The following is a 27084-nucleotide window of genomic DNA, read 5'->3' as shown; positions in this document are numbered from 1 at the left end:
AGCGGAGCTATGCAGAGAAGCTGCTAGCTGCTGTTCCCTGCTGCCCTGTTTCCCTTCCCTGGGACCTCCCCAGCCTGGTGGGCGCAACCCAGCACGGCAGAAAGCAGTGGAGCTGCTGCGGGTTTCTTCATCGCTGCTCCTCCATGCCCCCCCGGTTGCCCTGGTGATGTGTGTTCTGTGTGCGGGGCTGCGCCCCTCAAAGCAGCAGCAGGTTCAGGGGGTGCATCGCCAGGGCAGTTTGGGGGGGCAAGCACCGGCGAAGAGATCCCTGGCAGCTTTGGTTTTCCTGTACCAGGTTGTGCCTGCCAGGCTCTGGAGGCAGCTACAGTTTCAGCTTTTGGTTAAGCAGGAGAAGAAACATGAGTGAAAATTAGGTTCTGTCCTTATTCTGTAGAGCCATAACTCTAGAATTCCACCCCCCCTTTCTTTTGCCTTCACAAAAACAAGGTGAATGTCTTATTTGGGCACAATGCCATATGTTGTTTTCATTGTCTTCTGCATGTATTTCTGTAACTTGCAAAAAACCTAAGCAAACGCAAAACAAACTTTATGGGGTTCAGGCAGGATTTACAAATATTGCTCATCTTAACTTCTTCAAACTCACAATTTGAAAGTCTGTGTGGATTCTGAATTTTAGTATATGCAAAACTCTGACATTCAGGAATAGATTAAAGGAAAACTTCTTAAATGTCTTGGGAGCAAAAATAAGGTGGGGGGCAGGGGCTTTTCTCTGTTGTTAGGGATCTACTTGATTCCTGCTGAGGTGAAGGAAAAATTGGAGGTGGCACCATTTTTGCAGCCTTTTTGTGCATTCTCCCCACCACCGCCGCAACTGATTGGCCAAGAGGGCTGCTCATCCTGTAGCCCTGTCCCTCACTGTTGATTGTGGTATGGGTGGGGCTGAACAATGGGCAGCCCTCTCTGCCAGTCAGCAGTGAGGGGCAATGTAGGGAGTGGCCACCATGTTGCTGCTCCCCTTCATGATGGCTATTTCATCCCCTCCACCCCCTTGGCAAGCTGCGAGGCTGGCCTTTAGCATCACTGGCTTCCACTAGTGTGCCAGATTTTTAATTATATTAAGATTTTTGTTGGTGGGGGGTGAGGGGGTTGTGTTCCCCCCCCCCCAGCAATTCTGTGCTAAAATTGCAGGGATTGCCATTTTGTGGGGTTTGTGGAAACTGCTTTTTTGCAGTTTGCGCAAATAGAGTACGTCTCTACCTATTGTAGGACCATCTAATGAGAAAAAGGAGTTTCATAAAGCAATCAAGGGACAGGACCCTAATAGTAATTATCCTAATATATATTAGAAAAGGAAACATGGCCGGGGATAGTCCTTGTCTTTTTGTTGTTGTTGTTCTCTTTTTCTTGAACAGGATAACTAGGCTTGTGGATGTAAGGGATATAGAATGTAATATTACTTGACTTCAGCAAAGCTTTTGGTACTTACTTGTAGCATTTTTTTTAAGCAAACTAAGGAAATATTCTGGCTGAAATCACTGTTCTGTGGATGCTCACCTGATTGAAAAGCCATATTCAAAAGGCAGTTACCAAATTACTTAAAAGATGGAATATAGACTAAATTTATAAAACTTAACGGATTTCATGGAAATGGGAGGGCTTGCAAATGCTGTGAAAGACGGGATCAGAATTTATAAAGTGAGAAGTGGTATGAAATTAGCAAACTGGAATCTAGTAAAAGCTAATTTGGAATACTATATACTTTAGAGGGAGAAAGAAAAATTGCCAAATGTGGAATAACTGGGTAGGCAGCAGAAGAGGATCTGGGCATTACCATATTATTCAACATTGTGATCCTGTTGCAGGAAAACAGATCTTCTTACCAGGAATATGTCTTGTGTATGGATAGGTGTCTTGTATATGGATAGGTGATCATTTCTCTCTGCTTGATGCTGGTGAGGACTCATCTGGAGTGTTTGTCCAGTTTTGGACACCACACTCTAAGAAAAGTATAGATGACTTGGAGAGAGTATTATAGAGTAAAGCAAAACATGAAAGGTTTAGAATATCTGATTTAAGGGAAAAAGATGCAGGAAATGGATTTGCTTCCTTTTAAAAATAGGAAGACTAAAGGAATATAGACATCAGTCCTTCAGTATATAAAGTTATAATAAAGAGGAGGGTTACTAAATTGTTCTCCATATTCATGGAATAGGGAAGGAGAAGGACAAGAAGAAATTTGTTTAATTTCTAACAACAAAGACTTCAGTTTAAATATTAGAGAAAAATCCGACTATAAGGGTAGTTGGATCATTGAAACCAGCTATCTTGGAAGGTTGTAGACTCTCTCCTCCATTAAAGAAAAAAGGCTATATTAAGTTGGCCAGGATGATCAAAGTATAACTTTTTCTGCCTCCATGCAGAATAATCACAGTGTAGGACCCCTTCCGGAATTACATTTCTATTTTAGTGATTTCTGCCTTTGTTTTTTCCAAAAAGAAAATACAAAACCACTAAAAGACACTAGGAAGTAAGCCATTAACTTTTTAAATGTAATTTTAATGATGGCATTGTGTACTCAGAAATCTAGAATTCAAAATTTACATAAGTGGGGTTAGTACTCCAGCTATAGACCTGTGTAGCATGTAGGGGTAAAAAAAAGTTCTAATTTTCATTCTTCAGCTGAGAGAAGCAGAAGGAATGATAATACGGTTGAGTTTAGGCAATTCTGTTAGTTGGGGTCCCATTAACTTCAAGGCCTTCATATCAGTTGGGATGTTGTAGAGACAGATTCAGGTAGAGCTGGCATGTGCTACCCCTCTACTTGAGGGCCCTGTTGTGTTTCCAGTCTGTCTGTTGCATCACACATTTAGCAAATAGCAAAATGCTATTTCCTCTCTCTTTGCCATATGAGTTGACACAGCATAAGAAATCTTTCTTCCTCTGCGACAGTTTGGACCTCGTAACTTTCTTCTGAGCAGAAAATCCTTTAATCCATCACCAAAGATTTTGGTAGGATTCATATGGGTAATGGGTGGGGAGCAACAGCTGTTCGTGAAGGGTTTATGCCCCGTCACAATAAATTTGGTCACTCTCATGTCCCCACCCCTGCCAGTTCAGCTGCCAGATTTTGTTTGATGCTTTGGCACAGCATTTATGTGACTTGCTTATGTTATACTTCACTGTTAATCATAGACTCTTAAGAACTAGGGGTGCATGAAGCTTCGGTTGCCGATTTGATTCGGAGAAGATTTGGCTCAATTCGGTAGCCAAATCAAATCGGGAGACCCATTAAAAGCTCTGAATCAATTTGAAGCATCTGAATAGATTTGGAAAAGATTTGGCAATTTGTGGCAGGGAAACAGAAACTGAGACGGGGCGTGGGGGGAAGCAGGGGGTCAAAAGACTGCTCTGAGATTGACATCTGTAGGTGGCCGGTGACTGTGATCTTTACTAAATTCCCTTCCAGTCATAGTGCTCTGGGGGAGGGATGTAGAAACAGCATATAAGGCTCTGTGTGAAGCCTTCTTCTGCGTTTTGTGAGCTGTCTGTCTGAAAGAAACATCATGTCAAAGGTACTGGCAGCAGTGGCTGGCTTCCTAGTCATTCTCTTGCTAGCCTATCGTCTTGGAAAGGATTGAATACACCTTACTAATTACCCTTGCCTAGAATCCCTCTACTTATCCCTGTCCAATCCATTCCTTTCAACTTTTTCTTTCCCCAGAATCCTCTTATTTGTTCTTGTTATTTTTTCCACCCCCGCGCACACTTTTTAAAAAGAAAGCTATGTTTTCCCTGGCGGTGCAGGAAAGCACATATATTGCATGCACGCACATGCACTAAACAGATAGAAGATGTATTACACATACACGCATATATAGAACACATACAAGATGCTACACTTGATCTGAGCCTTCAAGAGGCAAACGCACAAGGTTTTCCAGCACAGCAGTTGTTATGAAGCATGCTGGAAAGGCAGGTGTCAGGTCTTCTGGCAGGGGAGGGAGAGGGGCTAGAGGGGTTAAGGGGACACCTGCAGCCCCCACCCCCTCAACATAGATGTACCCTCTTTCCTGGCAGCCATGAGTCTTCTGCCAGTGGGAGCAAGGAGGTGGGAGCAGTACCTGCCCCTGCACCTGCCCCACCTCCGCTAACACCAGAAATATCCACCAGCACCAGCATGATGGTCTCTTCCACCCCAATTTCAGCTCCTAGCATGAGCCTTCCGGTGCCAGAGGAGGAGCTGGATCTAGAAGCAGGGTAGTTGAGTGTCATAGCCAGGGAAATTCCAGGGAAGGAGGAGGAATCCAAGTTTGTGCTCCACACCCCTCAAAGGTCCCCTAGAGCCAAGGTCTCCTTCTTTGGGAGACACCTTGAAAGAGGTTGTGGGGGCAGGTAGCTCAGCTTCCCCTGTTGTTGTGCCTCTGCCTGCTGAGGAGGGGAATAAGGCAGGGGCAACCCAGAAGTGGGTGTGGGTAGTATAGAGTGGGATCATTTTGAGTTGGTAGATGATCTGAGGTATGCTACTTGCCAGCACTGCCAAAGTCAGATCAGCCAGGCTAAGGAGGTGAAACAGTTGACCACCATGGTAATGCTTCTCCATCTCAGAAGGCAGCACCCCCTTGTCCTTCTTCCTCCTCAGGCTGGCATCAGTGGGAGCATGCCTAAAGGGAAGCCCCGCTGTCGCTCCAAAGCCCCCATCCCCATGAAGCAGAGGTTGGCCATCCTGGAGCAGTGGGGAAAAGCTGCAGACAAAGGAGGGTGCGTTCCAAAGGAGAGAGAGGTGACCCAGAGCATTGGAGAGATGCTTGCTTGGGATGGCCAGCCCACCTCCTTAGTTGAGTGTCCAGGGTTCAGGTGGCTCATGGTGCTCATGGACCCATACTACCAAATGCCTGCATGCACCACCTTTAGCAGGACGGTGGTGCCCTCCTTGTAGGAGGCATGCAGGGAGTACTTGAGGGAGGAGTTGCAGAAAGCAGGGCTGCAGGTAGCTTTATACTTCACCTCAGACATCTGGAGCAGCTGGGGTGGAGGTCATGCCTAATTCACCCTCACAGGGCACTGGTGAGATCAGTCAAGCCATTGCTGGGCTCTCCTTCAAGCCAAGGTGATGGATGAGTCCCACATGGCAAGGGATATCCTGGTGGCCACGAACTGCATCATGCAGGGGTAGCTCACTGAGCAGGGTGAGCTTACCCATGGGTTCATGGTCACCGACAATGGGGCCAACATGGTCAAGGCAGTCCGTGATGCCAACTTTTTTGGCATCCGCTGTGTGCAGCACACAAGCTGCACTTCATAGTCCAGGATGCCTTGGAGGGGGATGCCGCCATCACTACCATGACCAGCCAGCTCGTTTTGAAATGCTGGAAGGTGGCGGGCAACTTTCACCGGAGCATCAAGGGGGGCAAGATACTGTGGAAGAAACAGGCGGAGCTAAGCATCCTGCAGCACAAAATCTTACAGGATGTGGAGACTCCACATACCTGATGCTGAAAAGTCTGGTCAAGCAACAGAAAGCCATCCATGCAATGGCCTTGGTGGGGGAGATTGGGATCAGCAGCCCCCTTAACAAAACAGGGTGGGATACCATCTCCCAGATCTTGTTGGTCCTCAGGCTGTTCCTTGAGCAGCTCTGGTGATGCCCTCCTTAGCCAGGTGATCCCTGTAGTAAAAGCTTGAGAATGAAATGGAGATGTTCTAGGGGATCAATGTTCCTGGCTGGGGCAGGCCACATTACCAGAGGTGCAGGCATTGGTGAAGCGGCTGAAGGATGGCATAAAAAAACGGCTGGATCTGTTGTGGTCCAGTATGGTCCATGTGCTGGCGGGCATGTGCAACCCGAGGGTGAAGGGGAGCATCTGCATCAGCAAAACCGTTGATCACTGGATGCTGGTGAACAGGGTCAGGAGGCAGAAGGGCAGAGGTGGGGGGACATGGAAGAGGGGGATCCACTTTCTCGTGCCAGCGCTCCAACGACAAGCCAGTTTCCTCCACCACATCCACTGCCAATGTGGGCCAAGAGCAGTTTTAGGGTCCAGAGGCACCAGACCCCACCATCAGGCAGGTAGCGCGGAGGCCTCGGTGGCTACCTATCTTGCTGAGAGCATGGAGCGACTGCAGTGCAACCCCTTGGCCTATTGGGGCAACCTGCATCTAGATGTGGCAGGATCTGGCCACAATTGCCTGGGAACACCTGTCCTGTCCACTGACCAGCGTTTCAAGCGAAAGGGAGTTCAGCATAGCTGGGGATGTTGTGACTACCCCACCGTACCTCCTTGGATCCTGGTTTGGTGGAGCAGCTGGTGTTCTCCAACCTCCACCTGCAGATAGAGTGGGTGCCACTGTCCTCACTCTGCAACTATTTGCTTTTTTAATTTTCTTTGACAACCATTTAATGCCCTGTTCTCAGAGCTGGAGGTGGCAGTTTTTCATCAGCCAGCAGGGGAAGAACATCTCCCTGCTGAGCTCCCATGCCAGGACAAACTTGAAGGTGTGGGCTGGGGCTGTGGGGAAGGAGGAGACCCCAGGTACTGGGCATTATCTGAAACTGAACCCTGCCAGGCTAGGAGGGAAGGCCTTCTGGGATTGCCATTGGCATAGCAGTCCCAGGAAATGCAATTTTTCCAGGAAATGCCTCCTTGGTGAGAGGCACTTTATAACCTCCAGCCACCACACACATGCACAGTCCTGGCTGGGGAAAGCCATCTGTGAGGCTTTGAGCTGCAGTGTAGGAGAGAGGTAGAGAGTTGCGGAATGGATGTCATCTCTAGACATCAGGGGCCTAAATGGGCAGCCTCCTGCCTGGGTAACATCTGAATCACTTTTCCATCAAGGCACAGCGGGGAAAAAGAGGGGCAGGTGGTTGTCCCGGAAACAGGTGGGCAGGCCAAGATCTAACCAGCACTGGGGAAAGCCCCCTGTTACAGGCTATCATTCCTGCTGCATTCATCCTGCTCTGCCTTAACACACAAGGCAGACAAGGTTCTTTGGGTCAATCTGATATCTTTTATTAGACCAGTTGAATAGCTGGAGAAATATATTTTGGCCAGCTTTCGGGTTTAAAAACTGTTCGTCAGGCTGAGGAAAGCATCTGCAGTTGGTGTGTGCTCTTCCTGGATGGAATGAATATTAAAGAAGCCAGAGGCTAGGCTGATATGCAAGAAAGCCAATCAGTGAAAATGTAAATTGAGACATCTGGGTGAGAGGCCAGGAGGAGGTTGTAGCAGGTAAAATTGAAGGGGTACCTGGAGAGTCAGATGTCAGGCAGGTTATAGTGTTCCATAAATCCAATGTTTATACTGAGTCCATCAGTTTTCATATCCAGTAGATTTATAAAGTGAAGTGAAATCAGTTCATGTTCCAGAACATACATATTTGTATTTACTAATAAAAAGATGAAGGGTGTACCCATTGTGGATGCTGATAGTTTTGCATGAGACAACAGTTCTGACTTGAAGCATGTGGCACTGGAGGGGTGGCTACAGGGGTGGGGGGCAAGGCATAACCTTGACTGTTATCGGTGTCAGACAAAGCATGTAGCACATCATAATATAAATGAAAGGCAAAATTTGTGATGCCGTTTTGTGCAGGTCCACCTTCCTTCATGGTTGGGCAGATCAGCCACCCTTCCAACCTATTGTGATGTTTTTACAACAGCGTCAGTCATTCAGCTGGACTCGTGATAAGGTTGCTAATCTCTTTAAAGGATGAGCCAGCTGTGCAGAAAGCACTGTAGAAAAACTGCTGCAAGCAGATTATGTATGTTGCTGTCATAGCAAAGATGGGTCAAAGGGATGCAGCTGTGCTAACCAGTAGCACTGCCAAAAGCCAAAGGACCTCAAACACATGTATAAAAAGGGACAGGATGCTAACTATTAATCACGTGGTAGAAGGGCCTCTGACTTTGGTCAACCATTGAGTAAATCTAACAAAAGTTCTGGAGAAGGGTGAGGAGGAGATAAGTGAAAGTATTCTCCTCTTTGAAGCAAGGTAAAGGTAATCTTTTGCTTGTTTTTTTTACTCTAAAATAATTTCTCAGTGCTGTCTGAAAGCAGCCTCAAATGTGTTGCTGTAGATGCAGCAGTAATTATTGTAAAGTGCTGCCCTCACTTTTAATTGAGAAATACTGTACTTCTTGGATACTGTAATAATTAGATCTCTGTGCTAAAATCTGATTTTATCAGACTGAAATTTTATTTATTTATATGCATTTTTGTACTTAACTGTTTATAGACTATTAAGAATACTGTGAGATGATAAATTTGAGTACCCTACACTGAAATGATACTGGCCATACAAATCAGAATTCAGTGGTTCTGTGCAGTTAAACTCACAATTATATCATTACTTCTGAATAATGTAATTTATTGAATTCTGGCTCTGAAGGTCAAGTCAGCACTCACTGTACAGTTGTTTCCCAGTCATACAAAATGTTAAACCCCGCACTCTGGTGAAAGGCCATTATTATGTAGTCAGGTTGTAGAGTTGTATAATGTTATTATATCTTTAGGAACTTAACAGGGGTTATGTAAATTTCTCTGCTTTAAGTACTATAAATCCTGGTGCTCCAATTGTCTGCTTCAGAGATTGGTAGCCCCTGGCATGCATACCAGAGCATGGCACGCAAGGCCATTTTGATTTTCCGTGCCACTGCTGGTCTGGGCTCTGGGCAGCTGCTGCCAGCCAAGGAGCCTGGGCTGCTTCTAGTAGATAGTTGGGAATCTGCAAGCCATGCTGCAACCCGCCTGAGCTCCATGGCTGGCAGCAACTGCCCAGAGCCTGGGCTGGCTGCAGGGGTGGCACCAGCCTCTTCCCAGTGGGAGGGGTTGGGGAGGACTGCACTGCGGGTGGGAGTGGGTGGCTTCAGCTCACCTTGGCATCAGCTCCGTGCTGGCTGTAAGTGTGCAGCTGCCAATTTATACAATGCCTTGCTAGGGCTCTGGAGCCCACAGGGGTGGCACTGGGGGAGGCCTGGGAGGGCTATGGGCACCCCAGAATTTGCCTTGCCCCCCACCCCTGTAGCCACCCCTCCAGTGCCACCTGCTTCAAGCCCAGGCCCCCCTACTGGAAAGAGGCTGGTGTCACCCCTGCTGGGGCGCTGCACCTTTGCGGTCTCAGCTTCAGGAGGCAGGCAGGTGGTGACGGCCCACCCCCTCCCCACTCCACCCCTGCAAGTGGCTGCTGGGCAGGTTTTGGGGCTAGGGCTTCAGTGGGCCAAGGTGCAGTTTGGGGGCAGGCTCCCTGGGGAAGCACAGGGGCTGTGGCAAGCCCAGGGCACTGTTTCATCAGTTTTTGTCCTGCAGCCTGGCCACGTGTGCACGTATGTCTGGTATTGTGTCCTTTTGTTTTGTTGTGTGTGCATGTGTGGTTCTGTGTGTTGCCTGCCTCTGTAGAGTCTATGTCTCTCAGAACCACTTGTAGCTGTTTCCGATTTGTCTTCACTTGGCTAACTCCCTGTATTAAACAATTTGATTTTAAAAAATAAGTGCTCTTAAGCAATGGTGCCCAATGTTTTCAACCCTGCGGGCTGGATGGGTAGTGCCAGGTCTGGCTGCAAGGGTAGATGTAGCTAGTGGGTTCAAGTCAGCTGGGACACAGGGCTGGAGGATCCTACCACAGGCAAGTATGCAGCATGATCCTGATCTGTCCACTGGTTGCATGGGGGATAGGTTGGAGCAACCCTAATGCTGATATGGTGGGGAGTGAGGGGCAGCCCAGCTCTGATCTGGTTATGTCAGGTTGGGTTGGACACAGAGTAGCCCAATCCAGATGTGTTGGGGTGTGGGGGAACAGCCCAGCCCTAATTTGGATGCCAGGGGGTGGATGGGGTGGAGTGTCCCCTATCTGGATGTATGGAACTTTCCTATTCCCCAGCTAGCAATTAAAACCTCTGAACCTAATCTTTAGTATTTTGAGAGTGAGATAATCCCACTTTGAAAACCTTGCATTTTATATAAAATATTGCTGATAGAAAATAGAAGGCAATGTTAGAGAGAGTGGAGAGGAATAAAGTTCACCTTTTTCTCAGTCTTTATGTTGTTAGCACTTGGTATTACCACCTAGCATGAGACACTTAAAGATTTGGGTTTGGGTCTTGATTGTGAATGGCCTAGTTGGAGTATGCTGTTGTTGAGGTGTGGATATGTCATCCACATTTCCTTTCTGTCCCTTTAAAAAAAAAAAAAAAAACAACCCCCCCCCCAAACCCCCCCCCCCCAAAACCGAAAAAAAGACGAAATGGGGAAAATGACTCCAGCAATGAGGAGGCACGAAATATGAGCAACCATACTTATAGACACTTAGCTATCATGGGAAATGAAACAAGAACTTAGATATTTTTTTAAATGTCTAGCAGTATATATAGTTGACCTAAATAGGCTGCTGTGCAGAAAAATAATGTTGCAAATGTTTAATTTACAAATCCCTTTTGTAGCTACTGTAGTCGCATCTAACTAACATGTTGACTTAGATGACCAAGCTTTTTCTTTCTTTCAGAGTAGTTTATTTTAAAATTTAATTCTTTATTTGATTGAGAATTTCTCTCCTAGGAGTTTTGGAAAGAAAACCAGAATTCTTGGTCACATCTTTTAAGTACAAACTGTAGTGAATGGTTTCAGAACAGTTATTAGATTTTTACACTACATATAAGTAACTTGCTTTTCTTCTTGTGGTAAAATTTAAAAAATATATACATTATTGTAGCTTGAATATCATGAAAACAGAATCCATTGCAACATGGATCATTCTTTGCTCTTTCCAGTCATGTGGCTAATTAATCTTGTACTAGTGAGGGATAGATCAGCTGTGCCTGTATAATCAAACTAGCCTGCACACTGGTACAATAGGCTCCTGGGGATCACAGTGCACAGCTCTGAATTTCGCCTGACTTGCCAGACAGATGTTTACTTCTTGATGGGCTGGTAGTGACTTGTTGGCAGTGAAGTTCCATGTAATGTTTTTACAGAGGAAATAGCAGTGTGTTACTGTTAATGTCTAATCTAGAGCAGGTCTGAAACCCAAGATGCTTGAAGAATTGAAAAATACTAGGTAGGATAAGATACACATGCAAATCATTGCATTTCTCTGTGTGTGTGTGTGTGTGTGAGAGAGAGAGAGTTTTTTTCTGGAAAAGCTTGATATTAAAATATATAATTTTTTAGTAATTTTTTCCCCAGTATCTAGCTGCTGCTTTTGAGACTGCTCTTGTTTATTATGATGCAATGTTAATAATGGTGTGTAGAATGGTGGCAATTAACAGATGTAATTAAAAAAGATAGTCACGGGGGATGTTTATAAAAGTAGGGACACTATGTGTTTTATATAGGGGAAAATATAGGTTGCACTGTAATCTTAAAAATCTTAGGACATGTATAAGAGTTAGTTTCTCACCTGGATTATCTATAAACGATAGCTTGAAAGTATGTCAAAAAAGTTAATGCCTGATATTAAGACATTATAGAACAAAACAGAAAAAGCAACTTTTTACAATAATAAAAAACAGAATAACTTTCTGCACCTGTCTCTTGAAGTTGCACACTGAATTTGTGTTTGGATAAAGATCTACCTCCTAAATCTGCCTGGTTTAATCTTGCAGTGAATATCAAACATTTGTTTGACATCGTGATGCTTTGCTAAAGGATATAGCAATTTTGACTTGGCTTCCTTGTCAAGCAAGGGTAAATGGGCAATGAAGAAACAAAATCTAATTTTAAAACGAGTAGCTGTGGTAATAGATATAGATATATACATAACTAAAATTGTATTAAATGAATTTTTAGTTCTACAGTTTGAAAATGGTGTTGTGTTTAATGACTGACTCTTCTGCTCCCAGAATTTTATTAGGGAACACTAGAATGTTTCAACTTCGGTGATACCTCCTTTTATGGATAAAGAGTGGTGTAGTAAGGTGCTCCCTTAGACTATAATGGTCAATCTAAAAGAATGCATTTGTTTTAGAAAGCCACTATTGATTTTTTTTTTTTTTTTTTTTTTTTTTAAGCTGTAAAGCTGTTATCCTATTTCCTAGGCTACTTTAAAAAAATGTATTTAATCATTTATATGAGCGGCTGTCATGAGAACTGAAATCTTGTAATTGTGAGAGACGTTGTGATAAGGTTTTTTGATCCAAATCCCCTTTGAGCATGTGAAAGTCATGTGATCTGTGCAACACAGGTTTCCCTTGCTTTATGCGGGTTCTGTATGTGGAAATTCACTCTTATGCAATGATTCTTTTTATACCAAAAATTCATTATATGTGAGGTAAATTCACTCCTGTGCAACAGGTGTGGTGGAAGCCCGTAGTCAGCTGCTTTGTGGAAGTGATGCGCATGAAAATATAGTCTCCTTTGTGAATCTGTGCTTCTCATTCATTGTCTGCAACGCGTGTTTCTACAGTTGCCATCCCCATTATGGCTTTTAAACATCCCGCCAGCTTCAGCTACCCCTCTCTCTGTGCTTGTGTGTACTGTCTGCTGTTGGCGAGTACCAAAATGTATCTTGTAAAAGTGGTAGAAATGGATTTTCTACCACTTGAATGAGGGTCATTAAAGTCGAGGTCTTAGAACTTACCCCTAAATTTGTTACATTGTGAAGTGGGTCCCTGTTTATGCGCCATTTTCCAGGAACATCATAAAATTTTCCAGGTACATTTTCCAGGTACAGCATAAAATGAGGGAAACCTGTATAGGAAATTCAACTGATATTGGGAATAACTATTCTGCTATACAGGAGTATGTGTAGGGCTTGTTTCTTTTTGCATGAGACTTCTTAAAACTATAGCAAGGCCATCAAGCTTTGCAAATTGTTTTTGTTGTTTGGGTAAAATATCTGAACTTGTTGTAGCTGTCACCTTTCAGTTCATTATGTTCTAAGAGAAAAGCTCCTTTCGGGAAATATTTTGGGATGAAGTCCTTTTAGATATGCCACCACTCGCACTAAAGGTGTATGCTTGTGAGGCCACTTAGAAACTGGACCAATGTGGATGGAAGAGTTTTGAGTAGAAGGGGTATAGATGGAGGAGAAACTGAAACTGGCCAGAGAGAGAAAAGACAGACCTTTAATGCCTCAAAAATGCTGGTAACACAGAACTCAAAAAGAGAGCCTCTTATTTGAGTGCTGAGTAAAGCAGGGTTGGAGCTGCAAGCAGGGAGAAACTCTCTTGTTGTTCTGATTCCTTCCACATTTGAAAAATGTAGCAGGATTGCACCAAAGATGATTTGCTCTCTCTGTCTTGTGCTAGGTCACTGTGTCATCTTTATGGTTGGCCTGTGATTTTCGTCCTTGTTAAATTTTCAAATTTTTCTTTGTCTTCTACCAAGCAGTGTCGTGGATACATTTGCAAAACTACTCAGTTATCCCCTTTCAGAATCCAGATTACTATTCTCTTTTGTCTTGCTTTAATGAAAGAGCAAGCAAGAGATGCTAAGACCACTATCCTGTTACCTGGCGGTGACTCACTATGTTCTTTTCCTCATTACTTTTTTCTCTCTCCTCTCTTTATTTCTCTCTCTTTCCTCAAAGACGGTTGGGAAATACATGAGTGTGTGTTGGTGGCAGAAGGCAGGACAGGCTGGCACTTTAGAGACTAACTTGTTCAGAAATTATTAAGCTTTCATGAGCAACAGTCTACTTTTTGTTAGATGTTGGTGGGCTGCTTACCAGTCAGGATAGGAGCCTAACACAGGCCCTTGCCTCAGGGCATAATTTATGGTTTTAAAGCAAAAGACAGAATACAAAACAAAACATATCTGAAACGTGCATGTTGATTACAGTTCCCCTAGAAGCTTTTGCCTTCCCTTCCCCAGCAACAGGGAAAGAGGGAATGCCCTTTCCGTCTGCCCCAGCTGCTTCTTCCTTATAAACTGCATAGCTGTGGGTTTAAGTAGGGATCCTGTAACCCTTTCCAGATATCATCTTCATCTTCGCAGTGGATTTTAGTTTTCACCTAAGATACAATCTTGTAGGTTTTTTAATACCTGTAGGGATGTGTATGGTTAAACGTTTAAACAACAAGTATATTTATTCCAGTAATGCATTACTGATTAACATTCAGTGCAGGGCACAGTCTGGCAGGGAGAGGAAGTGATACAGTGCTTCAGGAAGAGGAAGGAGGGAGGAGCAAGGATGTGAGGAGGTGTAGAGGTGAGGTGGGATTAGTACCCGTAACCTGTGAGGTTAAAATGTAAAACAGCAGCAGGCAGCTGAATGACTTGTTAGTTAAGCCATTAGTTGTTCCTTCACAGGTGCCCAGAAAGCAGCTGGAGGGAGACAACAGGCTAAAAGTTTAAACCCATCACCAATCCATACTGCCTGTTCCTTCCCTCTCAGTGCCTAAAGCAACTGCAGCAGGCTGGGAAACCCCTCACTGCTGCTGCCGCTGCCGCTGCCGCCTCAGCCTGTGGCTTCACGTGGGCTGTGTTGTCTGGTCTGGGTAGCACCACCTCCTCACCTCCTGTGAGGATCTGTGAGGATGCAAATTCCTTAGAAACAAAGGCGTCATACCAGCTATGAACTGCCTGCTCAGAAGAGTTCTCCGTCTATTGACTTCTCTGTGAAATCCTATGAAATATAAACTTTCATTTCTACCCAGGATAACTTTTATAATCTTTTCTTCAATGCCTGATGAAGGGTGTGTGTGCCCCAAAGCTAGCAATTAAAGAGCTTTTTTGCAAAAAATTGCTCTCACTCCTGTCCCTGGTGTGCTGCTCTGGGAGGTGGGGGAGGGTGGAGCTCCAGCTCTTGGCTACCTTCCACCCGCTTTGCCCACCTGGGACAGTGAACAGCCCCTGTGGGCAGGCAGAGTGGGTGGCAGGCAGCCAGAGCTCCAGTTGCTGGGCAGAAGCCATTGGGCTGAAGCATCCACCCGGAGCAGCACAGCGCAGCAGGGGTAGGGTTGGCAACAGTGGCAGCTGTGCTGGGTGGTTCATTGCGAGGCTCGGGGCCTGCTGGCACCTCCGAGTTGTCCTGGGCAGCAGGCTGCACAGCCAGCCCCCCATGCTGCCAGGCCAGGCTGTCATGGAGTCCCAGCTGACTAGAAAGGGCCCTGGCCTGGCCTGGCCCGGCCCTGCTGGGCTCTTCCCAGCTGGCTGCAGTTTTGTGACAGCCCAACCCAGCCTGGGCTGGGGAGCTGGGGGCAATCTGGCTGTGTAGTCCTTGCAGCTCTCAGCCCGAGCCATAGTCGGCTGAGAAGGGCCCTGCATCCATAGCAGAGCCTGGGCTTGGCCCCTCTGTGTGTGCCCTCAACAGCACCCACAGACAGTTTTGACTCAGCCCTGCAGTCCCAGCCCTGGGCCGATAGCAGGGTCAAGCCACCTGGCTCTGGCCAAGCCTCCCGCCACCCGAGCAGGAGCAGAGGGAAAAGCTGGGCAGACCCCAGCTGGGGTCCTGTGTCCGCCCAGAGATGGGGGAGTTTAATCTCCTGCCACACTTTCCGTGAGGCACCACCCCAGCCTGTGTGTGATCTTGGGGACAAGGCTGGCAAGGGCTGCTTCTCCCCCTCTCCCTCTAGGTATACCCTGGCTGGGGTCCCTACAGGCCAGGGTAGGGGTTTAAACTGCTCGGCAATCGTAACTAGCCCATGCAGGGGCCTGGCCATACCCCTCAGGTCAGCTTTCCCCCAGCCTTGATGCTGCTCAGGAAGAAAGGGGAGGGCTGCTCTAGTGCCCCCCAGGTTCTAGCTTGAGCCACTGCAGGCATATGCCTTCATTTCTATCAAAAGTTTATTTGCGAAGTCTGTTCACTTGCAAATTGGTTCAATCTTTGCAGGTTAGACCAAGGGTTTTCAACCTTCTAAAATAAGTGTACCCCCAGCAGCCCCTTCTTTAGGGGGGAGGGGGTAGTGGCAGCCCTGCCCATGCCCCACCCTGGCCCTGTTCCTGTGAGGCAGCTGCATGGGGTGGTGGCGCTCTGTCCCCACCTGCCCCCACATACATGGGACCTTTCAAAGTACCCCCAGAGGTATGCTAACCCCTGGGTTAGACTAACATGCAAAAATTGAATCAATTCAGCCTCCAGCTTTTCATGTCTGTCCCTTTCCTAGGGGTCACCTAATCCAACCTCCTTCACCATGCAGAATTTGTTGTTCTTAAACTATCCTTGATATATGCCTATCTAGCCCCTTCTTGTTTTCAAAACAAGAGAAGTTCCATAGCTTTTCTAGGGCGCTTGTTCCATTGCCCTATTGTTTCTTCTGTTAGGGAGCTTTTTTTGCATTCGATTTAATTCTGTTGTACTGTAGCTTCAATCCATTTATTCTTATTCAGCCCACTGTGATATAGAATGGTAGCATTTCTCCATCTTTATGGCAGCCATTCAATTATTTGAAAACTATCATGTGACCTGTTAATCTCCGTTTCTCCAAAATAGATGCAGCTAGTTTTTTTCAGCCTTTTTTAATGTGACATGTATTCACGTGACTTAGTCATCTTCATCACTTGCCTCTGGATCTTATCTGGTTTTCATAAATGCTGCTTAAACTGCAGTGTCCTAACTGTAACACGGGACTTCAGCTGAAGCCTAGACAATGCTAAGCAGAGTGGTGCTGTCACTTCCTGAGTCTCTTGCATACAATGATCTGTTAATTGATTTGTGATAGCATCACATTATTGACTTGTGTTGAATCTGTGATCCACCATATGCTACAAATCCTTTTTGGCAGTGCTGTTGCCATGCCCAGTTATCTACCATTGTGTGTTTGTTTGTTTTTCTTTCCTAATGCTATACATTTGTATTAGTTGAATTTTGTGTTGTGGTCCCTAATGTGTGTTGTACCCTGTCACAAGTTTTGCTGTTGACCAGTATACTTGCTGTTTTTGTAGTCAAGTCATTAATGACTGTTGAACAGTACTGAACCTAAAACAGATTCTTGTGGAATAGAAATAAAGACGATTTACCAATCTTATTTAACCATTGATAGTTATTGTTTGCTTGCAATTCTTCTCTTAGTCTTAAAGAAGGTGTGTGTGTGTGTGTGTGTGTGTGTACGCACAGGTGAAAGAAGGAAGAAGTTCTTTAGTTCACATTGTGGTAAACATTGCCGGCTATTTGCAGTGTCTTTTATATACTTTGGCTATTACGTTATTTGAGAATATGCACAGTGCACGTGCCTTTCAGAGAGCTTGGAAATCTCTCTAAGATTCACTTTTTTTTCCCCCTCAACACTTTTCCTTTGTAGATTACAATACATTTCAGTTTTGAGTAACATCTTGTTCATTTGAGCAGAATAATTATATGGTAAGGCCTGGTCTTGTTTTTCTGTTTACTGCTGATGTAAGAGCTCTCTTTGGAAAGCTCATTTCAGTTACTTTGTTCTTGTCTGTGTACTAATGAAGCACATGTTTATTTCTCTTGTTTCCCAGTGTTTTTTCCTCCACCATTTTCTTTTCTAATCCTTAAATATCTTGTGGAGATTTGTAGCATCTCTTTCTGTCTTAAGAAGCGGTGTTTTAGCTTGTGCCATGTACTTCAGTTTTCCAAAATAAATCAAACTAGGATACAACTAGCATTGTTTGTCCCATTAATGCAAATGCTCTGATTCGAGCCTTTGAAAATGTGTCCAACATGGTAATACTTTACCAGGGAGAAATTTGAGATCTGATTGATTAAAGCTTGCTTTCTATTTGAAGGAAAAAAAAAAGGGGGCGGGGCACAGGGGAGTTGCGGAAGGGAATACATTTTAATAAATATTTTATGATGTTGAATATAGTATTGTGACACTATAAAAGCTCCAAAAAAGTGTGGAATCATTTCTTGCAATGAATTACTTTTCAGAAATGAACAAAAGTGAATGTTTTCAGGATTTTGTTTTTCTTTTTTGGAAATAATTTGATTTCTTTGTAATCAAAACATTGTCAAGAGTTAACCGGTTTAATATTTCCTTTATATTCTTTAGTATAACATTCACTTGAATGTAATGCTACATAAATGACATGTAACACCAACTTACATTTTCCATTTTTAAAATGCTTTTGCTTAAGGATTTTGAGCATGAATTTGAAACAGAGTTATTTGTTTTTCCATTCATTTTGCTATAATTTGTGTCTGATTAACAGAAAATAAACTTCAATGATTACAGTGAAACTCTTGATAATTTGGAATGCTTGGGGTTCTCCCCTTCTCCCGCTACCCCTCCCCCAGTATCTCATTGGCTGATTTTTGTGACGTGGTGGTGATTTAATCCCATTAATGGACGGTAAAAATTATGGCAGTCTAATATTAATTGGGTAAATTTAATTTAGCAGAAGTAAGAAGGACTAACAGCGTACTAGTTTTTAGCTCCAAAACTGGTTGCATGGGAAGCCAAAGATTTTGGCCTTTAAATTGATACTTTTAAACCTATTAAAGATGAATTGTTATGTAGTGACCAAAAGTAATACAAGTGTGAGGGGGGAAATTAAAATGGAATTTTCTATCTTTATCTTTGTTTCCCTGTTCCTGGCCACTTAGTATTTCTCTTATCTCTGTGTTTTTTCTTTCTCTGTATGGGAAACTTCAATAAAACTGGCTTGGTGTTTTAAACAGATTTCTTGTCTCATTGCTGGAGAGTAGGAGGAATTTTGTGTAATCCGGGGGACATGGAATAGTAATGGGTTTCATGCCAAGACTATATTTTAAAGCAGGGGTTGTCAGCCAGGGATACGTGTGGGCAGGTGGGGAGAAAGCACTGCTGTGCAGGCCCGCCCACCCACCCACCCAGATGGACATGGGGGTGGGTAGGGCAAGCTTGCATGTGGCAGCTGCTGCAGCTCTATCTTTGGCCACCAGGGGTACATTGCTCTGTGTCCAGCCACTGGGGCTACACTGATGCAAAAAGGTTGGCTACACTGATCCAAAAAGGTTGAAAGCCCCTTTCTTAAAGCGTTACAGAAACGAGAATGCTGCCATGTTGATATGGTTAGGCCAGCATTGATGACTTCACACTTTGCTACTTAGAATTCGTGTAAATGAAGATGGCATGTTCATCCCTTTTAGGGTAGTTTCTACAGGCAGCCAATATTCTGAACTCAGTATAGGCAATACAGATATTGCAATTTTTGTGCTTCACTTACAGTACTAGAATGGCATTTGTTCTTAATGATTTAAATTGCAAAACTTTAAAATGAAATTTTAATATGTAACCTACAGGCATCACTCCAAAATTTACAGAATCAGAAAAATTTCCTCACATTACTGATGAGTTATTTTTTTTTAGTTTTATACCTTCTTAAAAATGTGTTCTCTCTGTTTGGTCTCACAGGCCTCAAGGGCCTATAACTGCCTTGATTAAAAAAAGGTAAAAACACGCATTTGATTTGATTTGCTTTTTGCTAATTGGCAATGTAAGTGCTTGAGCAATGGAATATGAGATTCCATCCTTACCTCAATCAGGAGGGAAGTATATATTGGCATGGAGGCATCTGAGAAGCTTGCCCAGCTGCTGCCCTGCCAGCTAGTGGAGCACTATGTTTACCAGGGATGCATACATTTTTTTAAAAAAAGATAAATATATGTTTCTGTAGAAGTTACTTCAAGAAATGTCACATGGCGAGTTTCACAAAGCTTGGCAGGCATGCAGACTTCAGGTAGATTTACGATTGGACCAAATTATCTGCCCTTGAGCTGTGCATAAATTAGGTAAACTAGGAATGATGATCTCTCATCTTACCCCTGTTTCTGTTTTTGTTTGATGTGATTCTCCTTCTGGACTTAATTTATTCCAAAAACAGCTTGGCTTTCACACCAAGGAAACAATCTGGGAAGCTTCCATGACATTATCCAAACCTTGTTTTAAACAAATGACTAACTTCTCGCTCAGTATTTACAAAAAAAACCTATCTTTGTGTTGGCATAGAGTGTAATGAAAAGAGAAGAAATGGGAATATACATTTCAAACAGAAAATTAGAAGCTTGGGGAGGAGACTTAAATGCATTCATGCAGTAATCACTTAGTTTTTTAAGAAAGATACAAATCCTTTATGCGATAGTTCGTGTTGATTCCAGATCACTTGTGGGTTCAGCAAACATGATGTAAAATCAAGTGCAAGTATCTCTTTGGGCCAGGAAGCGCTAGGATGGAGGAAGTTTTGAAGGAAGTCTAGTAGAAGGCATTGTTTACGAGTATTTTTAAGGCAACCTTATGTGTGTGCTTCTTCTAGATGGTAAGAAAACCAAATCTCAGAGAAGTTGAAGGAATAAAGTCTTGAAAAATAAGTGGACATTGACCCTACTGAAATCAGAGTAGGGATACAACCTCTTCATGAGTGAAATTGGGTATCTGATGTTAAGTTCTTAGATTTCATAGACATCAGGGCTGGAAGGGACCTCGGGAGATCATCGAGTTTTGTTTTAACTTCCTTACTGCACCTATAATTCAGCCATGTGCTTGTTTTGGCTAAATACTGCTATCTTAGTCTTTGTATTCCCAATGTTTTTTGTTTGGAATTTATATTTATACAAATTTGTACAGATGTATATACATATTTTTATTTGTAACGTTATGAAACCAAAACTAAAGCCTTGGACAAATATGAAATTTGGAACTTGTATTGTTAGAAGTTTCTGTATACCTGGAGCTTTAAAGTGTCTATCAGCAGAGATGGAATGGTATAAGAAGAACGTCTTCACTATCCAAGAAGTAAGACTGTCTGAATAAGGAGATGTTAGGTCAGGAAACTGTACACTCTTCTGTGGTGCAAAAGATGCTCGTAATTTGGGTACAGGGGTTATAGTGGAGAAGAAATATCAAACTTCAATCAAGAAGGTAGAGTTGATAAACGAAAGATGCTTGCAGTAAAGAGGAAAATAGTGTGATATCTTCTTGGTCAATTGTCCATGCCCCTGCAGAGGATGAAGGCAAAGACTTGAATTTTATGAAAAACTAAAGCAGTCTGTTGTGTTCTTAACTGTCTTCTGTGAAGCAGCGGATGTTATTAGCTTCATAACACTGTTGCTTGTTTCATCACAGAGATTCTCTTTGCTTATTGTACTTGGCCGGGTAGCTCTTCCTATCTTAGCATTTCAGTCACCCAAAATGCTCTTCGTGCTGCACCTTGATAACTTTTCGCATTCCCACATAAAAAAACCAAAACATTCCCAAACACATAAAGATACCTGGTATTCTCCTCATGAAAGAATTTGTGACTAGGCCAACCATATAATTACTTATCAGTACTGGTCCTTTGATGTATCCTCATAATACAGAGCAGATTGTGAGTTTGATCACTTTCTTGTGGCAGTAAAGGTTACACAGAGATTAACAACAACAACAAGAAAAAACAAGTTTAACCAATGGAATCAAGTAGAGTGGTTCAGCACAGATGCTTTTAAAAATGTGCAAGTAGGAAAAGAATACTGGCTAGAGCTCTACAGCAAAAGTTGAGCCGTGGGAGAGATACGGAAGATATGGATATTGAAGAAAGTAGAAAACAGGGACAGTGACAGTGGACAGTGGAGAAATCAGGAGTAAATCAGATAGGAGTAAGATTGAGAAACAAGAAGAGAGAGTGATTTACTGGAGAATGTGAACAAGCAGTATGCATAAGAAGACATAATATAGCACAGCAAAATTCAGTGCAGGGCAACACTACTGCAGAGAAACAAGGAATTTGATCAGGAAAAAGAAACAATCATAGCTAAAACAGAGTTGCTGAAATGCAAGAGAAGAGAGCAATCAAGAATCTAAGAGACATCTGTTTAGAGGAGTTAATGAAAGGAGAGCTTACCAGCCAAGGTCGACAGTGGTGTACAACAGAAATGGGAATCTGATAAGAAATCCTGAAGGCTTGAAAAGAATATTTTGAAGAACTTGTAAATGCAGAGTATGAAAACAAAGGAAGAGTTGTTGAATATCAAACAGTGAAAGTTGAAATAGTGGAGCCATTGGTAGAGAAGGAAATTTACCAGTACAGGTTCAAGAAAGATGCATCAGCTTATGATCTGATCAAATGCCAAAGAAGCTGGGCTTGTTATCAATGTCAGCAAGACTAAATATGCAGTCACATTCAGAAATAAATCTTAAAATCATAGGAAGATAAGGCTAGGGAATGACTGTGGAAAAGGTAGATAAATGTAAATAATTTAGAACAATACCATATTTACTGGAATCTGTGGTGACCCTGAATTTTAAGACAATTCCCAATCAATTAGATTCTATACATTGAAAATTTTAAATAATGTGTTATAATTTTCTGGGTATTGAAACTCATGATTGCAGGATTGTCTTGAATTGGTCTCCCTCCCTCCCCCCCCAACTGCTACAGCAGGGAAAACAGTGGCTGTGGGAAGGCGTCAGGTGGCCCCTCTATATGCTTGCACCCCTCACTTTGTTTTTCACCCTATAGCCTTTCTGCCCTCCTGTCACCTGCACCCTCTCGCCCACTCCCCCTAGTCTCTGCTGGGCCTCCCCCTCTCCCCCAGTTATTGTCTGGCACTGCTCATGCTCTGTTCTGTGCTATGTCACAGACCACAGCATGTGGAAGCTTGACAGTTGGCGGGGGGGTATGCTGTCTGACAGTAGCTGGGGAGGGGGAGAATGAAGAGGTGGGGACTGAAGCTACAGAGGACAAGTGTAGGATGGGCCAGGAGCCTGTTGTGGGTCTGACTCTGGCCCCAGCCCAGGCTCAGGGCCAGAAAAGACTTGTCTTGAATAAGCTGAGATTTCAGAGAATGAAATATGCAGCATATCACAAGAACTGGTGAGAGGATGCATGAGACAGATTTTGGAAGTTGAGGTGGGGGGTAACAGACCTCAAGGCAGTAATAACATAAAAACTGATCCAGAAGGGATAGATCAAGATGGAAGTGGAAGGAGGTTTTGCAAGATAGGAGGAGATGGAAAGAAACCTCTAGCAATTCTGCTAGCCATAGGACACAGTTTACCTTCTCGTCTACAGTAGCAGTTTTTTGTGTGTCAAAGGATGAAGTCATTATTACTTATGAAGTCTATTTGTCCTAAAACTTTAATAAATTTGCCTTTAAATGCTGTTTACAAATTGTCTCTCTTATACCTGCAATCTAAGTTATTAAAGTTTAACAGTGCACAAGGACTTTATGAAGACCGTGTGTGTGTGTGTGTGTGTGTGTGTGTGTGTGTGTGTGTGTGTGTGTATTAGTGGCCCTCCAACCCAAATAATTGCCCACCCCTGTGGTAAAGCAACAGAAACCAGCTTTTATTTACCCTGGAAGAAGTACTGATATGATATAACTTGCATGAAGTGTGAAACAACAGAGGCTGCTGAGGATGAGAGCCTACCCCAGAGATGAGCTGTTGTACTTGGATCTGCCTCAGTACTTCTTCCAAGGTAAATAAAAGCTGGTTTCTGTTGCTTTAGCACAAGAGTGGGCAGTTATTTGGGTCGGAGGGGCACTTCACGAGTTTTGGTGAGTTGTTGTGGGTATGTTGACCCTGCTCTGGGGCAGAGCTGTGATCTGCTCCCCTCATATCCCTCTGATGGGCGCCGGTTCTACAGGCAGGGATGCACAGGGAGCAGATTGCAGCTCTGTCCTGGGAGTCAGCCCTGCACTTCTCAGTCCAGCCCTGGCCCCTGCCCAACCCACCCATCTCACTCCCAGATGCCAGTCCCCACCTGCTCGCAGCCCCATCTCTTCTGCCCAGCTGAGTGTGACCTGCCCATGGGGTCCTGGTTTGGTTTCCCTGGAGACCCTTCCTGCCTGCTTCGCCCGGTGTGCAGGGTGGATGGGCCAGGACACCCAGAAAAGCGGAGCCAGGACCAGTAGTGACTCATAGTGGCAGCTGGAAGGAGCTGCCGCTGCTGGGAAGCCATATGCCACTCCAGCCCTGTTGTGCACCCAGGGGCAGCAGGGTGGGTTGCATGCTCCATGGCCCAAACCAAGCGAGTTACTGCAGACTGGATAGAATCCCATGGCAGATTGGATCCGGCCTGTGGGCCATTTTTTGCACACTGGTGCTGTAGCAGCTGAATTGAAATCATACTCAAGGTCTTAGTTCTTATCTTTAGAATCCTTATTGTCTTGCTCCCACAATTTCTAAAAGGATAACTATAAAGGGTCAGGATAACTTTAAATGTGGATTAAGTAGCTGCTTGGTTTGCTTGACTGGCTGTTGTGCATACATGTTTAATTACTTACAAGAATAATTCAATATGTAAATGGTGCAGTACACCAAGGTTCTTTTAAAAATATGGTATCAGCAAAGTAAAGACTTTTAAAGGCTTTTTTCCAAAGGATAAATAGGACAAAAATACAGCTAATAGATCGAATGGTCTATTTTTAAGTTATCTGGGGAAATAGTATCGGCTTAGCCAATAGGCCACTCCTTTGTTAGAGGATATGGATTCTGTCTGGTCTTGGACATACTGTGACATCTCCATACTGCCCAAGAACATCAGCCGGAGCTTAAGACATCTCTTTTTTCTTAGCCTGTGGAACAAAGCAAATATTCCCTTGTTTTGTGATCTGTAGATTAAAAGCACTGTTTGAAAGTTGTTTGTTGTTTCAAGGCATGCTGGCATTCAACTTTATTATCAAATACACTAAGGAAAAAGCAGTTGGAAAAAGCCTTTAAAAATTGAGGTCTTCAGAAAACATGGGTTCCATGAAGGTAGAAAGAAGTAAGATCCAAATTTAAAAACAAAAACAAATTATAGTAGACATTTTTATTATTTCTACTTTTAATATTGCTTTTATTATTGATCCCCTTTTAATATTGCTTGTAAATATTGCTAGTGTCTTTCTATGACCGGGTAACTAACCATCTGGACAAGGGACACGAGGTTGATGTCACTTGCTTAGAATTCAGTAAAGCCTTTGATTCTGTTTCCCACAGGATACTCTCAACCAAACTGGAGGGTACTGGACTGAACCAGCCAACAGTGAGGTGGGTGGAAAACTGGCTTAGAGGCTGGGATGGCCTCATCCTGGAGGGCCGTCTTCAGTGGTGTCCCCCAGGGATCAGTGCTTGGATCCATGCTTTTTAGCATATTTAGTAATGACTTGGATGAAGGTGTGGGAAGCTCAATGATTAAGTTTGTGGATGACACCAAGCTGTGGGGAAATGTGGGTGCATCAGAGGATAGGGGTAAGGATCCAGGATGACTTTGACAGACTGGTTCTGTGGGCTGAACATAATCAGATGAGGTTTAACAGGGAGAAGTGCAGGGTTCTTCATTTGGTAGGAAGAACCTATACCATAACTACATGATGGGTGGTGGTCCACTGGCTGGCACAGCATCTGAGCGAGACCTGGGGGTTACAATCGCTCGGAAGATGAACATGAGCCAACAGTGTGATAAGGTTGCCAGCAGGGCAAATAGAACTCTGGTGTGCGTCAGCTGATATGTCACCAATAGATCCAGGGAAGTGCTCCTCCCTCCCTACTTAGCACTGGTGAGGCCTTAGCTGGAGTACTATATGTCCACTTCTGGGCACTGCACTTCAAGAAGGACATGGATAAGCTCGAGAGGGTACAAAGAAAGGCCACCTGCATGGCCAAGGGCATGGAGGATGGGCCCAATGAGAAGAGATTCCAGTAACTGGGCCTGTTCAGTCTAAGTAAGAGAAGGCTGAGAGGTGACTTGATAGCTGCCTACGAGTATATCAGGGGTGAGCACCAAGATCTTCGGGAAGGAACCTCAAGGGAGGACGAGGACCAAAGGGCCTAAGCTGATAGAGGATAAATTCAGTCTGGACATAAGAAAAAATCTTTTTCTCTGTAAGGGTCACCAGAATTTGGAACACACTCCCAGCAGAAGTGGTGCAGTCACCATTCTTGGAGGTGTTCAAGATGAGGCTGGACAAGCATCCTGTTGAGCTCATATGAGCCCAATAACTTTTTTCCCATGGCAGGGGACTGGACTTGATGATCTTACAGGTCCCTTCCGGTCCTTCAGTTCTACGATTCTAGAAAATACAAATATTTCCCAGATTCAGCATTTAGCATTCAACTGAACAATTACTGTACACATTACAGTACAATCGCAACTTACGTGGGGGTTACATTCTGAAGTCAGTGTGTATAGTTGGAAATAGCGTATAGCTGAAATTGCCGGGCTTCGGTGCCAAGCTGCTGCCGCCGGGCCCAGGCAAGGCTGCAGCTGAGCGTGAGCCCCCCCAGCCCTCTAGCCATGCCGGCGCGTGCAGGTAATACCATGCGGCGCCATGTGGCGCTGTGTTACATGCTGTGCCCTAGCTGGTGCCTGGAAGCCAGCTCCAGCACCCAAGTGTAAAGCTGAATTCGCTTAAGTTAAATACGCGTAAGTTGCGACTGTACTGTAAACATAAATTTTCGTATTTTATATAGAAATTGGTTGATGGATAGATGTTAATTTTGTCAAATCTGAAACAAATGGTTTAATTCTTATCTTTACTAACGTGAAGCTTGCTTAGAGACCGAATTTGAGGCCGTAAGAATATAGAGACTATGCTTAAGGTTTTTCCCCCCTTTTTCTTCAACCTTGTCTCACTTTTGTATAAACTTGCTCAAAACAATTTTAAAAAATCCAAAAATGTAATTATTAGTCTTCAGAGTGGAGAAAAACCTAATCCATGAGTCTGCTGTGCATTGATTAAGAGGGTACAGTTAACATGCTTATGCCTTTTTAAGTCTGCATAAGAGGTATATGCAAGTCAACACATTTGAAGAAAAAAAGAAATCTTACAAACTACTATTGTACTATTTGAAATAGAACGTGGTAGGAAATTTTACTTTCTGGAAGCAGAATTTAAAATGTTTATTTGAATAGTGGGAGTCGTGCTGAGATGCAGGGGGAAAAAGTACATTTTCTAAAAAAAACAAAACAAAAAACCTACATTTGAGAGCTACATATGCACTGCTGACAAGAGCATTGATTTAACTTCTCTTCTATGATAAATAAAGATATAGGAAGCAAACTGTAAACATATATCAGTTGGCAGCCAGAATTGTATCTTAGATATTATGGAAACAGTGCTGCTGCTGCTGCTTGGCAAAGAAGGTTCAAATTCTGATTTGAGGACTGGATTTAATAAGTTTTATGGTTTTATGCAATGCCTGAACAGAAATCATGAAGCCTTAAATTTCATTTCCACCTATATACTTTCAGCAGTAGCCATGCAAATTTTATAGTTCTTATTGCCATTTTTTGGGTAATAGTACACTCTACTTAATGCATACCAGGCAACTGTTGAACA

The 27084-nt window shown here is 43.7% G+C and overlaps 1 protein-coding gene across 8 annotated transcripts in view; it reads left to right on the top strand.

The window, feature by feature from the left end:
- Positions 1–27084, top strand: part of WDFY3 (WD repeat and FYVE domain containing 3) — a 370468-nt gene that overhangs the window by 62282 nt on the left and 281102 nt on the right. For 6 of the 8 annotated variants that reach the window (XM_090037002.1, XM_090036999.1, XM_090037000.1 and 3 more), the window contains exon 2: positions 24743–24793. The exons of the other annotated variants lie outside the window; for them this stretch is intronic. The gene's annotated coding sequence lies outside the window, so the exon portion shown is untranslated. The remainder of the gene's footprint in view (positions 1–24742; positions 24794–27084) is intronic. 8 annotated transcript variants of the gene reach the window in all.

Source organism: Crocodylus siamensis, chromosome 2 (assembly GCF_052110815.1).
Source record: "Crocodylus siamensis isolate JL-2025a chromosome 2, ASM5211081v1, whole genome shotgun sequence".
In the NCBI taxonomy this organism is placed as follows: domain Eukaryota; kingdom Metazoa; phylum Chordata; order Crocodylia; family Crocodylidae; genus Crocodylus; species Crocodylus siamensis.
The sequence above is the reverse complement of the archived record's forward strand: the minus strand, read 5'-3'. Positions and strand labels throughout refer to the sequence as shown.